Genomic DNA, 15511 nt, shown 5'->3' on the forward strand with positions numbered 1-15511 from the left:
TGACATGCTAGCATCTATCCATGGCATGGCTTCAGCTGGCCCCCTTGTCATAAGATGTTCTCTCCTGAGCAAAACACAGATGGTAAATAAAGATATATTTTTCTAGTAAGTGACACTGTCCTCTCCTCATTTGGTGCAACAGGCTTCTGCAATGGCCAAAACACTGAAGGCCTCTGTGATCAGGGTCCAGCACCTTGTTCCTTCTCCAGCAGCATGGCAGAAATCTGGGAGCCTCATCCCACTTCACTGCCTGCTTGACACTGCACAGGATCCCTTCCATGGAGCTTTGGGGCTCCAGCATGCAAACATCAGTATTTGGGGTCTGGGGAGGTGGGATCTGGGCAGCACAGACCAGACAGCCCAAACCCACTTGGACCATCAGGCAGGGCCTGATCTCAAAATACAGGCTTGAGCTTGAGTGGAGCCAGATGCTTTTTGCTGAGCAGAAGCACTGCCATCTCCAAAGACACCACGGTCCTCTGTGTGACTTCTCACAGGGCAGTCTGAAGGACAAGGAAAGGAAGTGGTGTAAAAAAAAAAACAACAAACCTATTTGCTCACTCTGGTGTCTGGTCGATGCAGTTCTATCCCCAGAGTTGTCTGTCATGCTACCAGCAGGCAGGACCCAAAGGCTGCAGCTGTGTTGCATCATCACTTTTGCCTGTGGTTGTGCCTTCTTGCAGCTCTGATGTTGGTCTGCTCTTCAACAGTCTGCAGCATTTATTTACTTTTCCACTGTGCTACTCTCAGCTCTCAGTTGTGGCCTGTGGTTTGCTGTTTCTCGCTTCAGGTAAGCCTATTTCTTGGAAATTTGTCAGTGGTCTGGCTACTGGTGTGTCCAGTGTGAAGGGAACACTGCACCTCTGCTCACACACCCGTTGCTGCACTCAGATGGTTCCACTGCATTTCTCGGGATGGAACATACATCAAACAGATGAAGTTTAGGGACCTTTTGTCTTGCCTGATTCTTTCTTACTACCCCACCCCTGCTACTATCAGAGGGGCAAAACATATAGCGCAGACATGGAGATGCTTGATCCAGACCCTGCCATCCTCTTCCGATTGCTGTTTGCGCTGTGTTGCTCTCCTAGTGGTGAGACATCCAAATGGGGAGTAGGAATCTGTATGTACTCTTGCCTGCAAGCTTTTCAGCTGTTTCTGTAGCAAAACTAGCTGAGCACATCATACGCTTCCAACAGCTTGGAGAGAGGCAGGGCATTCTGTGTCCAGAGGAACTCTCACTGAAGTTATGCTCTCTGTTAGTGTGGTATTGGAAGGGTTGGAAAGCTCCTAAAGGCTTCTTTCAGTCAGCACCTGGTAATTTATCCAGACTGTGACTGTAGCTGCCTCTGGGACAGGATGCAGCAGTTGCTATTGCTGCACATCACGAGGGGACAGGCATCTGTTTGTCTTTTTGTCTGAAATGTTAAAGGCAATACAGACCTGCACATTTCAGAGACAGTGGCACAGTGGAGTGGACAGCCTTGTTACGTGTGAGTAGTGCTGGGGTCTCCTGAGGTGGACAGGGCTGGCTTATCCTTGCAGGATAAAGCTCGGTGCTGCTAGGCTTGCTCCCGAATCAGAGAGCAGCTGTGACTGTGCCAAGTCAGCAGCACAGATGCTGGTAAGACATGCGTTTCTGCTTTGTGATCCCTTCCTCAAATATCCCTCTAAACTGCTCACAGCAAATCCGCTACTTAGCTTGTGGGCTCTGACTATAGATTCCAAGTAAGATCGTGACAGGATTATGCAATTTCAAACAGCACAGAGTCGGTTCATGGCCGCTTTTGCCACAATGGCTTTAATAAAGTCATCTGTTTATCTAGCTAATGAACTGTTCATTTAGTGAAATGAGTGCCTATTGTTACCATTAAATACTTAATGAATATTTAATGCTGACATTAGGCTCTGTCAAGCTGAGAGAATTGGGATTATTCAGCCTGGAGAACAGAAGGCTCCAGGGGGACCTTAGAGCCCATTTCAGTGCTTAAAGGGGCTCCCAAAGAGCTGAAAAGGGACTTGTGACAAGGGCATGGCATGAAAGAACAAGAGGGAATGACTTTACACTGACAGGGGGCAGGGTTAGATTGGATATTAGGAAGAAATTCTTTACTATGCGGGTGGTGAGGCACTGGCACACATTGCCCAGAGAAGCTGTGGCCGCCCTATCCCTGGAAGTGTTCAAGGCCAGGTTGGATGGGGCTTGGACCAACCTGGGACAGTGGAAGGTGTCCACAGACAGCTCTTGTGGGCAGCTGAACCCTTCCCACGTGATGGCTGTGTGTTTGGATTTGCAGCTGGCCAACCCAGGGCTCTGCACAGCAACCATTTGTGCTGCTATGCAGCCGAGTGCAGTGAGGTGCTTGATAAAGATATGGCTGCTTTTGTGGTTGATGCGTATCAGATGCTGCACCCTATTTGCCTGCCTTGGTGGAGGAAAAGGGAGAGCAGGATGCCAGTGTCTTGAAAACCCTATGCAGGCTCAGTGTGTGCAGTAAAAAAGGTGGCAGAAGGGGCTGCATTATAGAAAGGACGGTATGGGTTGGGTCACTGCTGCTTCTACAGCAGAAGTGCAGTGGAAGCAAACAAAATCCTGGTCAGAGAGGAGAAATATTCCCTGGACAGCTATGACCAGCATCCCTTATCTATGTATCCTGACTCTTTACTAGTCCGTGGTTACTCATGATGGGCAGGAAGGTGACTGGTGCACAGTAAAGGTAAAGCAAAAGGAACAATTGCTGATCTCCAGCTCTTGGCTCGGAAACCTCAGAGCTTAGATGGTTAGCTGGAACTGTCACTGGTGAGAGGTGTTATGTATAACTGTTCCTGTAGCCCTCCCAGGCAGAAGAATATGAGTAAGAATGGAAGAATTGATATATCTGAAGACACTCAAATCCTGTGAGTTCAGGCAGTAACCTTCTGTTTGATCTGACAAATTCTAGTGGGTTTTTGCAGGTTGATTATTGTTTTCCTTTTTTTTTTTACCTCCTTCATTTACCTAAAGCCAGACTTGGGCTCTCTAAGTTTCTGTTACAATATCTTGTGGGGTCACATCTTCCAGCCCAAGGAGCTGTACAGACTCCAGCAAATTTTTACCAGGTTGTGAAGGAGCATTGTCTAGTGGTTAGAGAGAGGAGAAAAAGGAAGAGATGTAGACTTAGATATTGTTATTATTCTCCTAGTGGTCTGGCATGGCTATATTACTTCATGATTACAAAAGTGTAATTTTAGGCATGACTACGTGAAGTTCAACGCAAAAGAGAGCATGAGATGAGTAAAGAGAGAAGAAATTTTTCTGTAAGGTGAGGCAAGTTGCATGGGAATTTCTTGTTGATTTTAATTATTAAAAAAAAAAAAGAAGAAGAAAAGCTTGACAACTTGTTGCTGATTCATCTCTTGGTGTGATGCAGAGAGTCAAATGTTCCATTCCTTGCACATAACCTGTTACAGGAGATGTGGGACTTTATTCTGGGATGCAGGAGTTGGCTGGCAGTGATGGCAGTGGTGTCTCCTGCCAGGCAGAGCTGTGAAGACGTTGAGCTCCCCAGCCCCTGCCTGTGGTGAGACCAGCAGTGCTGCTCTAGGATCATACTGGTGGGCACTGGTCTGGCTGGTTACCCCTGCCAAGACGTGAGCAGGCACGCAGGCTTTCTGTTCTAAAGACTCACTTTTTTTGAAAATCAGCTGCTCGTTCCTCTGGATAGCAAAGAGACTAAAAGCTCTAGGTGGAATAACAAAACCCAATGTGCAACTCAGTTGCTTCCCCATTCCTCAGCACACTCTGTATTACTCAGCTCTCTCTATGGAGAATCAACTTTTCTCCCCCCTTACAAACCGTCATAGAGATTTCACATCTCTCTCTCTTTCCCCCACACTTCATAACCAGTTTCCTTCAACAATAATTGAAAAAGTCTCCTGTCCATTTTTCTTCTGTTGTTAAGTGACTCCTTCAGTCCCCCTTTGTCAGGTCATTTTTGGGGAGTGAAAGACAGCTGGTCAGCCAATTCCCTGGGACCTTCAGCTTGGAAAGCTGCACTGGCAGGGGAGTAGCTGGCCTTTTGAACCATCTGAATAACTATCAAAACTGGACTGTGTGCCCTTCTGGGCCCCGTGCTGGGGATATGCATTTCTCCTGATGTTTCTCCTCACTAAAGTGAGGTTTATGCCAACACAGAGGCAAAAGATTTCAAACAAAAAGGCATCAGAGAGGAACATTTGTGTCTACTAATAAGGTTTCTGCATGGAGAACAGGTATCCAAGATTCAGCTTTCAATAAAGTCCGGAAAGAGAAATCCAAACCATGGAAGATCAGAAAACATTTTGCTCAAAACTCCTCACAATCCGTGGAAATCCTGCTTGCTGGGCTGAGGGATGTGACTCAGGTAAGGCTGTTGATGGATAGAAGGGGATGGTAGTTTCTTAATTCAGTTTGAACCATCCTTAGGTACTGTCTCCCTGCCTTGAAGTGTTTGTCACCATATGCATTTTATTCTGCACAGGGGGATGTTTAGTGGCAAGACATGGTGTAATCCATCTGCCAGTCTGTCCATCCTCATAGTCACTGTACCTAAAGCCCTCCAAGCCTCAGATTAAACGTTTCAGAGCTGGTAGGATTGCAGTGCTGCAAGAGAAGTACCAGTGCTGTGCACAGGACCCCTGGAAAGGAGCAGAGCACCAACTGCACAGCTCCCTGCTGGCACCAGGCTCTTTGCAGTGGCTGTAGGTGGCACTGGGTACGGGGAACTTCTGCCTCCAAGTACTGACTACTCTCTCCTGTGGGACCCTACCCTGAAAGTGCTCACCAGCACTTCAGCCAAAATTGTTCTCCCCACTGCCATTGTTTGTCTTTATGCAAAGTAAGCAAAAGTCCAGCCCTATTGCTTGAAGGAGACTGGCGGGTACACTGAGGGGATGAAGTAAAAGAACATGGGAATATGGTAGCAGACAACTTCTAGGCTGCCACGCTCCAGATTGCTGTTTGGGAGTGTTGGAGCTGAATGCAGAGCATACCAGCAGCCAGACAAGCCCCACTGAATTCTTCGAAAAAAAAATCTAAAATTGGCATTTGGTTAAGCAGCGCTTTCATTTCTCTGTGTCTCAGCTCATTGCCTGTAAACCCTGCCTAGCACCCAACCTTATAGGACACCAAAGGAAAACCTGCTGATTTCACACAGTGCTCGTGGTGGGGTTATGACCAGCATCGAAAGCGGGTATGGAAATGGTGACAGTGATGAGCCTCTCCTCTCCACCAGCCCACAGCCAGGTCCAATCAGCACACAGAGCCCTCTGGAGAGAGAAAAAAATGTTATATGAAAGAAGGAGATGGTTTAGAGAAAAGAAATTCATGTTCATTGTCTTAAACGATTGACTCTCTAGGAACTTTACTTAGCAAGTGTTGTTTCTTTGTATAGCCTTCTTTGGAATTTTGACCTTTTTTGGTGACCAAATTGCTCTCTTTTTTTTTCTCGCAACTGTTTTCTAGTGGTTTGTACCCTCTATAAGTCTGTTACCACTGTTGAACGCTTTGCTTTTGCATTTAGGGTGTGAAAACCCTCTTGCAGAACCACTGAATCACCTATTAACAGAATGCATCACGCAATTGGTTTGGAAATTCACTCTTTCTTTAACTGCTTTTTAATCATCTCATTCTTTTCTTCCGATTTCCTCCGTGGAAAAAAAAAAAAAGGAAAAGAGGAAAAAAAAGCTATACCCCCCCACTCCCACCCAGACCTACTTTTTAAAAGTGTTGTGCTATTTCCTGTGGTCTTGAAGAGCACATTGAACACAAAAATGCGAACCTGAAGTACCTCTGTGCTCTCTTGTTGACGTAAAAGGCAGCAGGTAGGCAGAGAAGCTCCATGCTGCCTCCCAGGAAACCCTCAGCCTTGCACGGAGCTGCTGGGTCAGCTGGGTAGTAAGTCTGTCAGGAATTCCTCCTTTTCCGTGCTACTGCATGGTCTCCAAAGTCCCTGCCAGGGCTGTAAACATATTCTTGCCAGACATGCAGACAGAAATGTTTTTTTCCCCTCTCAGCACCCCTGTGTGCTGAACAGGGCCAGTGGCTTACGTGCCTCTCTGGGGCAAGCAGGGCTGAGCCATGTGTGATGTACTCAGGCTCTCACCTGGAATATGCTGTAGAAGTGATACTTGCTGGATGGATACGCACATTTCAGTGCTTGAAATTTAAATAATACTGGGTACCTGTGGTGGGCTGACCCCAACCAGCTCCCCAGTGGCCACCCAGCCACTCTCACTCCCCCTCCTCAGCAGCACAGAGGGGAGAAAATAAGTTGGAAAGGCTCATGGTTGAACAAATACAGCTAGATGAATTACCAGTTACCCTCACCACCAAAACAGACTCAGTTTGAGGAAACTAATTTATTGCCAGTTGAAAGAGATTTGGATGGTGAGAAACAAAGACAAAGCAACATCTTTCACACACCTCCACCCTGTTTTTTTCCCTTTATGCCTTCATTTCCAGCTCCTCTAGCTGTGCAGGGACAGCGAATGACTCGTGACTGAGGCGTTAGAAATGGCTGTGTGTTAGAGATGTGTGGGAAGTGGAGGTCATTAATAATTAATAAGTACTATCTGTGTCTGTAGGCAGCTATTTTTACCCCTTAAATAGAGCAAGCCTACACGTAATACAACCTCCAACCAGCCAGGGAGCAGGTAAAGCTGCCAGCACTTTAGGCAGCACCCTTGAAACGTGTTGTGTTTACATTTGTAGGGAAACCGAATGTAATTGTATTGTAGTTGATATAATGCTTTTATTTCCAATGTTAGCTAGTTCCCTAATATCAAGCTTAAAACCTGAAGGGCTGGAGGACTCCCATGGGGAACATCTGTTTGTTTTGTGGGTCTGGCTGGAGCTACCTGAGCTGCTGGAGATACACTGGCCCCAGTCCTTGCGTGTGTGTTGGGGAAAGGATGGTGGTCTGAAGTCTGTTAAAAATTAAATTGACTGGCTAGTGGCTGGAAAGCCTGAATAGAAACTAAGAAATGCCTCTTTTTAGTGAGACAACTCAGAGCAAGGAGGGAGAATAAAAGAGAGGTAAAACAGGTTTCTCTGCAGTGCTTGGTCCTTGCAGCCTGACCTTGCTTCCAGCTACCGACACATTCTTGCTGCCACAGAGAAGTCTCTGTCACCCTCAAGGCTGCCCTTGGCTCACACCAAGATCCCCCTAGGACTCATTCCCTGCCCTCCCCACGAAGTCTGGCAATGTCTGCAAGATTTCTGGACCTGGCAGAGAAGTGACTTGGTGAGCAGCCAGGAAATGTGTTTGGGAGGGAGGTTAGGACACAGAGGTGCCACAGTAAGTGCTGGGGAGTGGGAAATGCCCTGAATGCCTTGCTTGAGACTGGAGCTGGGTAGGGATGAGAATAAGGGCTGACAGAAGGGTGGAGCTATATTAGAGCCCTTCAAACTCTGCTTGGATGAGCAAAGAGTGCATCCTTTCACTTCATAAGGACATTAGATTCACAGATATGGTGTCCTTTGTCTCAGAACCTGGTATTTTGGGGACATTGGTCTGAACTGACTCCCAGTGTGCAGTTTGTGATGGTGTGAGTACATTTTCAACTGAAGGGAAGCAGAGCAAAGGTGTGGCCACACACATTAACCCTGCAGAAAAAGAGGAAGCTGAAACAAGGGGCTGGAGCCAGGGACTTTGGAGAGGACTAGGATTTGGATGGTCTCCATGCTCAGTGAAGCCACAGGTCCACTGACGTGTACTTTGGTGGCACAAGGAAAGCTGCACGACAGGTCCTGGCTGTAGGTAGGGCAGCTCCAGGGTTCAGCTCCCTGGCACATGCACCACTAACACTCAGACAAGCTGGTGTCCTGCCTGTGTTCCTTGGCTCTGCCACACGGTGCTGCCAGGAGAACTTGTGGTTTGTGACATCAGCACCCCCACCTGCCCGGGCAGTGCAGCACTGTGAGACAGCAGTGTTCCAAAACAGCCTGGAGACAGCGAGCCCCACAAGTGAATCATAAACACTTGCATTCTGCAGATGACTCTTCCACTGGGACGGGTGAGTCACAGCCGTGGTGGTGAGGGCTTGGGGGTAGACCGGGTCTGTCCTTCCACGAAGGGTGGTGGAGCCTTCCCTGTCCCAAGAGCTCTGGCACCACCATGGCCTGTGCTGAGCTGAGGACCTTTTGAAAGCTCCTTCCATCCCACTGCTGAGAAAGGTGCCCACTCGATCCCGCAGCAGTGCCTATTCCCTGTGACCAGGTGAATGCTTGGGATGGTGCTGAGGGTATCCAGCAGTGCTGTCTGGCACCCATGGACTGGGTTCTCTCCATGGTGCTGCAGGCCAATGTATCCCCTGCTCTGGAGAGGTCCCATGTCTCCTGCAGGGCCGTGTTGACCGCCTGTGCTGCCCTCCCAGCCGTGGGGGAGGTGATGCTCAGACTTTCCTTGATGCTTGGTGGTGGCGAGGGCAGCAAGCGCTGCTGATCTAAACTGTGACAAGACCTTCCTTCTTCCCTGAAGTTGCTGGGTTCAGCCTTGGGTGGTTTGTGAGTGCCTGGGAGCCTGAAGAGGGACAGTACTAGTGCCTGGCTGGCTGGCAGGCTTGCCATGGGTTAATCTTAATCCCAGAAATGGGATTAATGTCCCCGTGGCTGGGACAGAGAGGTCATGGCTTGTGGCTACAGGATGAGGCCTTTGCAAGATGGCATGTTCTCTCCAAAGCTTGCAACCTCCCTTGGAGAGCCCTGAGCTCAGGAAGACAGTCTTAGGAAGAGGTTCTGGCTCCTCATGGGCCAGGACCTCAGTGACTGGGAACTACAGTGTGGGCTGACATATGCCAGTACCCAGCTCTACTTGTCAGCCCTGCCTGGCACAGCAGACTGGACAGGAATCCTCCAGAGAGCCTTTCCCACCTTCTTATCCTATGACTCGACACCAGGTCCCAGCCCAGCCCCAAGCCAGAATTGTCCTTTCTCTGTGCACTGTTGCTGCACTCAGGGTGATATTCTCACGCAGGGAAACCCTCCTCCAGCATCCAGGGAGGAGGAGAGGATGTGCAGGAGGAGATGAACAGCTCCCCCCCATTCCAGACACCTTTGAGGTGACAGGCTTGTTCCACCCGTAGGTGCTCAGGGTGGGCTGACCCCCGTGACGCCTCTCTGCCACCTGGAAGGGAGCAGATCAGCAGCAACTGTGACAAACAGCTCGGGGCTTATTAGAACATCAGATACAAACAGAAAATGTTTCTTCTTTATTTTGTGGAGAGAGCTACAGGAAATCAAGCCACCTTGGGCAGGAAGTGGAGGTTACCGAGAACAGGGACAGGACAGCTGGGGGGTTTGTGTGCTTCTGGAGGTGGTCTTGAGCCACTGCTGTTCCACCTTAATTTCCTGATAGGGTCTTAGGAGCTTCAAAGGGCTTTGGTGAGGGGGAGCAGGGATGTCACGTCTGTAGCCTGAGAGACAGTCTGCTTTGCTGTGCATCCTGCGCCTCCCAGCCATGGCTGGATGAGCACTGTCAGGAAACAGCTCTGCAGGGAATGGGCTTAAGTCAGGACAGCTTATGAACTGTGATGAAATATTTGGAGGTCTTGAAGGCTATGGCAGGGAAGTTTAAAGGGTACAATTGAAATGAACACCCTGCTTTACACATGCAGATCTGCAGACTTGTTGATATGTGACTTCTGGATGCAGGTATCAGGTATAACCATATCAAAGTGGTTTGTGGCAAAATCATACCTGGATTGCTTTAGAATGTTAAGTGGGGAGCTGAATTCAGAGTAATCTTAAAAGTAAAATCCCCAGGAGACTCCAAAGTAGATTAAGATCCTAATAAGTTAAAAAATGTTAGAGGTGGCTATTGCCAGTATTGTGTTAATGAGACTATTCACCAACTAGGCACAGTAATGTTACTTCCAGCTGTATCCCTGAAGAGCTTTAGACAAATAAGGTGTTATTGAATCTCTTTGGGACTGGAGCTTTCCCAGTTCTTTTGAAGATTTGTCACATGGTTCTCTTGGGACCATTGTGGGCTGACTGTGAGATGAAGTGTTTCAAATTGAAAGTTTTAGGTTGGCTCATCAGCAAAATGCTTGGTTTTTATGTGAAAGCAAAGGGCCTGAGTGTACAGAAGAGAAATCCTTTCATATCTGGATATAGTTTGCAGCCTTCCATTGTTCTTCCTCTGCCATTGGTAACCTGTTTAACCGAGACATCCTTACCAAGAGATGGTACACTACTGTCTTCGTGGCTCAGCATGCAAAAGGTCTTGAACAAAGTCAGACATTTGTAACAAAATTGTCTTAGGCTTGGAAAAGACTAAATTATTTGGGTAAGCAGGACTTGCTGGGGAAAGTGGAAAGAAGTGAGAAGAGTGTATTGGGTTCACATAGTAAGGTTTTGGTAGCGGGGAGGCTACAGGGGTAGTTGCTGTGAGAAGATGCCAGAAGCTCCCCTTATCTCCGATATAGCCGATGCCAGCTGGCTCCCAGATGGACCCACCGCTGGCCAAAGCTGAGCCCAGCAGTGACACTGTAGTGCCTCTGGGACAATGCATTTCAGAAGGGGAAAAACCTGCACCCTGGCAGCAGCAGAAGACAGGAGTGAGGTTTATGTGAGAAACACAGCTCTGCAGGCACCAAACTTGGTGAAGAAGGGAGGGGAGGAGGTGCTCCAGGTGCTGGAGCAGAGTGCAGACCATGGTGACTCAGGCTGTTCCCCTGCAGCTTGTGGAGGTCCAGGAGGGAGCAGATACCCACCTGCAGCTCATGGAGGACTCTGTGCTGGGGCAGGTGGAAGCCCAAAGAAGGCTGTGACCCAGTAGGAGTTACCTTCACTGGAGCAAGCTCCTGGCAGGAGAGTGGAGTTTTTCACATAAAAACTGAGCACTTTGCTGATGAGCCAACATAAAACTTTCAATTTGATACACTTCATCTCACAGACCAGTGGAGAGAGGAGCTCCTGCTGGAACTGGTTTGCTGGCAGGATTTGTGACCCTGTGGGAGCAGTCTGTTCCTGAAGGACTACACCCTGGGGAAGGGACCAGTGATGGAGTAGTTTGTGAAGAACTGCAGCCTATGGGAAGGACTCATGTTAGAGAAACTTGTGGAGGACTGTCTCCCATGGGAGGGACCTCATGCTGGAGCAGGGGAAGCATGTGAGGAGTCCAGCTCCTGAGGAGGAAGAAGCAGCAGAGACAATGTTTGATGAATTGAGCACAACACCCATTCCCTTTGTCCCTATGCTGCTGGGGGGAGGAGGTAAAGCATTCAGGAAATTTGAATTTGTATGATACAAAACCACTTTCTGGGATGGAGTGACCCTGGAGAAGCCTCTAGGATTGTTCTGGGCACCTCCTTGTGGCTCACCCATGGCAGGTAGCAGGAAAGTCTTTGAGCTGGAATAGACAGAGGAGCAGAGACCAAAGGCAGAAGTGGGTGTCTTTCATCTCTCCTACTCCTTAGTCAACTTTTGCAGTATTTGCCTTGTAGTGAGAACGCAGCTTAGTGTTGAAGTGTCAAAAACTACCATTCTTGGGGAAAAATATAGAAAGGTTTTACACTTAATAGAGAAAGGCCCGAGACTCAGTGGTGAAAAACAAGCTAATCTGGGTGAAAACTGATACACCTGGTGATTAGTTAGCCTGAGAGTTTCTGGTTTGTGGCATCTTCCACACCTGTGTGGAGAGCAAGGCACAGCAAATGTTAATTGTCCTAATTGGGCAAATTACTTAAAGCAGGGTAAAGGAAGCAGGGGTTGGTTCAGTTGTGCTGTGCTGGCTGGCAGGTAAGGCTTTTTGCTTTTCTGCCTTTGTGCTTTAAATTCTGCAGCTTAATGTTCCTGTTTGGGCCTAGAGCGTTTTATGGACTTGGATTTTGCTGTGTGTGTTTGAAACTGGTCTGGCTTTGTGCTAATTCATCTCTGGTTACTGAGAAAGTGCATCAAAAGGAGGCTTGGATTCTTAATAATTCACCAAACATCTGTTTCTGGATAGTGCTAGAGGGTGGACAAAGGCTGTGGGAACCTTTTGTCTGACCCAGGAGCTGGTGGTGTGCTGTGTGGTTACCACATTTTCAGTGTAATTGCTTGGAATGACGTCTCTGGTGGTTCTTTGGGACAGCTGGTGATACAGAGGCTGGACAAATTGTGAAGGCAGCAAAATCCTATTCTAAAAGAAATGTTCTGTTTCCCTTCTGTGTCACTGATACCTGGTCTGCAGAGGGATTGGTGCACCTTGGCTCTTAAAATCTCAAGTCTTGCCTGTGCTGCCAGGCTGCAAAAATGGTGAAAGCTGTGCCCCTGTGACTTGGCTACTGTGCAGCTCCATATCACCCTATTTGCAGGCCTTTGGACAGCAAGACCTTCAGGACTGCAGTCACAAAGATATTCTTCTGTGGTTGTAAAGCAAAATGTGAACTTTAAGTCTCGCATGAGAGCGAGTGAGACTGTACTAACCAGCAGTCACACAGGGATCAAACAGTGTTTACAGGAAAGGAAGCCACCTAAGAAATCACTCTTGACGATTTTACCTGATGATCTGTGCTCCCTCTCTGCACCTCTGAGCACTGGCTCTCCCTCAGGCAGCTGCCTGACATTTAAGGGCCGAACTGACTAAACAGGTACGTGCGGGGCTGTGCCCCAACGCAGGCACTTCAACTGGAGTGTTCCCAGCTTTTCTGCCATGAACCCCCTGGAGCAGAAGGGGATACTCTGGACTGGAGCGGAGCAACTGCAGGTGCTGGATGGAGCTGGCTGTGGATTCTGCAATGTGAGGTAAGGGGGAAGAGGGACTCTGCAGCTGTGCGGTGTGGAGGGGCTCCTGCTCCAGGGTGGGGTTGGATGCTGTGCCTGCTGTGGTTTGAGTCTTAGAGAGGTGTTGGGGGACATTTCTACGCAGTTTGTCTCAATCTCCCTCAGCGCTGTTTCATCAGAAGCAGCGTAGTAGAAGTGCTTCCCCTCTGAAAGCTGATCTGGTGAGATAAGGTACCAGGTAGGCATTTCCATTAGACATGAAAGAAAATAACCCTTTTTCCACCACCACCATGCTGGTTTTGTGCCCTGGAGGAGTGAGATGAGAGGAGGCAGGAGGGCTGAGTGGGTAGAGCTGAAGACCAGTGCTGACTCAGGGTCTAGCAGCAACCCAGGACTTCTCTGTGCTTGGGTAGCCTGCACGGGAAATGGAGCAGCAGCATTTGGAAGGAATGGGTGTCCACTGCTGCTCCAGATGTCAGTAGCCCCTGCACAAGTGGATCTTTTAACTTGTTTTATGTCTTGTCCTTGCCTTGTTGTGCCTCAGCTGAGTGTGCTTCTAGCCTTCTCCTCTCTGCAGTGGGGCTGGAAAAGGGCAAAAAGACCTTGTGTGTGTATATTGATTAGCTGTGTTGGGGAATTGAAATGCAAAGCCTTCTCCATTACTTATTTTTCATTTTGTTTTCATTTTCAACTGTTGTGTATTGCCTTTGATTTCTTTGTCAAAGGCTGAGCACCTTCCTGCCAACTTTCTCATGGCTGTGCCCAGTGTGAGGTCCTCCTGCTATATCTAGTGGAAGTGTTAAACGTGCTTGTCCAGGGTTGTTGAGTGAGGCTGGAAGGTGGGAGTCCTCTTTCCATAAGTCCCTGGGAAGGTTTTTGAAAGGTTTTGAGTGAAAGAGGTTCATTCCTTGCAGTGCTGTTTCCATCCTGTAATACCTCAAGTTCTCAGCCTTGCTGAGATGTGGCAACCAGCATATTTTGTATTAGAGCTCTTACTTTTCCATGTATGAAGTGAGCTGACTTTAAATAATGGGAGAAGTACCATTTCTCTTTTTAAAGCCCTCTTGTCTTGCTCTAAAACTCCCTGCTTGGGTGAAAGTATTGCAACTCCTAGGCTTACTAATGTGGTCTTTTGCCAGGGGATGCATGTTTGTCAGCAGGTTTTGAACAAGATGTTTCTTGTTTCCCAGCTAACGGAAGAATCTTCATTTAAATCCTTGTTTGAAAACCACATTAGTGGCTTACTTTACTATGCTGGCTGGTAAGTGGAGTTGGTTTTTTTTATACCTTTGGGGATGATGTTGCAGACGATTTAAGATCTTCGTTCTAGCTGTAATTCTGCTGTTAGGACAATAAGATTCTTGTGATACTTTCTCCTCTGAGGTTTTACCCCATTTTTCTGATTTTTTTTTTTTTACTGTGTTGATTTGTAATTCTGTGAGTGTTGCTCTCGGTGAAAATGCTGCTGCCTTCATCCTGCCCTGGCTGGAGGCTGTGGCAAGGGAAAGCCTGGTATCAGATGAAGTGTCTGGAGGAACATATGGAAGGGGCTCCCTGAGTGGGAGGCAGAGAGAAAGGGAAATATGCGGAGGCTGAGCAGAAATGCTGATGGTTGGGCAGTGTGGCATTGGAGCAGACTCAGAGGACCCTGAACTCTGGGACGTGGCATTGCGTTTATCAGCCCTGGCACAGGGGAGGGGAGAAGTGCAAGCAGTTCTGTGTGCTGTGTGATCAGTGTTATAGATACCCAAATAAGTAGGAAAAATGCTATCCTCCTGGTGATTCTGCCTCCCCCAGAATCACTTGCATCTGGATTGTTTTTACCCTACCCACATGTTTCACGTTTCGGCTGCTCCAATGAGCACATGAAACCACCCTCCCACTGGTGAGTGACTCACACTGTCACCCCTCCAGGAAACCAAACGATCATCTCGCTGTAGCTGATAGCGGCGGCTCCTCCTCAGCTTCACAGGTGGTCCCACGCCTCCAAAAAGCTGCTCGCAGCAGCTCCAGGGGCATCCCCACCTCCTCAAATTCAAATGTGCTCTGGAGATCAGAGAACCGAGCTCCTCCGCTGCAGCCCGGGGCTGGGTCACCTTTGCACGGAGCAGGCGGGGATTCCTCCCGGGTTGGCTTTTCTCTTTCCTGCTTTGAGCTGGGCTGCCCTTTGAGGCTGCCTCGCTGTGTTCTGTGCCCCATCCCTTTCCCCTGCGGCAGCTGTGCGCAGCACAGTCACGATGTTGCCGTGCAGAACAAGGCGAGGATGCCTTAGGGGAAAGCCTGATGGAGACATCCACGTCGGGGTGGGAGAAACAGTGCTGCAGGAGCAGTGGGAAGGCTGTCTCTCACTCTATTTTGGAATTATGTTTGTTCTAAATAAGAACTTCAGAAAACCAAGGCAGTTTGTGGGTGCAGTCTAGTGTGCACATGCTACTGCCAGGGCAGTCCCAGCATTGAGTCTTGCTTTTTCCATGTGAGATTTTTGCTTTGCTTGGCAAAACAGTGGACATTCAGGATTTCTCTTGTTTCTTCATCATACCTAGATGGTGATCCGTGGGTGTTTGACTGTAAACTGTCTGAACAGGTGTGAACCCTCTGTCACTCCCATGTCCCTGCCTCCCCCTTCTCCTCCTCCAACTGACTGATGAAAGGCTGGGTTTGCTATCAGCTGGAATGATGGGGGTGGACACAGGCTATCCCCCTTTCAAAGTGGGGGAAAAACACAAGTCTGAAACTGCCTGTTTGGTTACTCCAAAGCATCTGTCAGGGTGGTGTGTATATTAC

At 48.5% G+C, this 15511-nt stretch overlaps 1 long non-coding RNA gene across 1 annotated transcript in view; it reads left to right on the forward strand.

The window, feature by feature from the left end:
• Nucleotides 1–7970: 7970 nt before the first annotated feature.
• The window catches only part of LOC113973068, a 75590-nt gene continuing 68049 nt past the window's right edge, over nucleotides 7971–15511 (forward strand). Inside the window, exon 1 of the long non-coding RNA XR_003536111.1 lies at nucleotides 7971–8034. This is a non-coding gene — a long non-coding RNA (uncharacterized LOC113973068). The remainder of the gene's footprint in view (nucleotides 8035–15511) is intronic.

The sequence above is a fragment of the Neopelma chrysocephalum genome, unplaced genomic scaffold (assembly GCF_003984885.1).
Source record: "Neopelma chrysocephalum unplaced genomic scaffold, ASM398488v2 Primary Assembly neopelma1_98, whole genome shotgun sequence".
NCBI classification, from domain to species: Eukaryota; Metazoa; Chordata; class Aves; order Passeriformes; family Pipridae; genus Neopelma; species Neopelma chrysocephalum.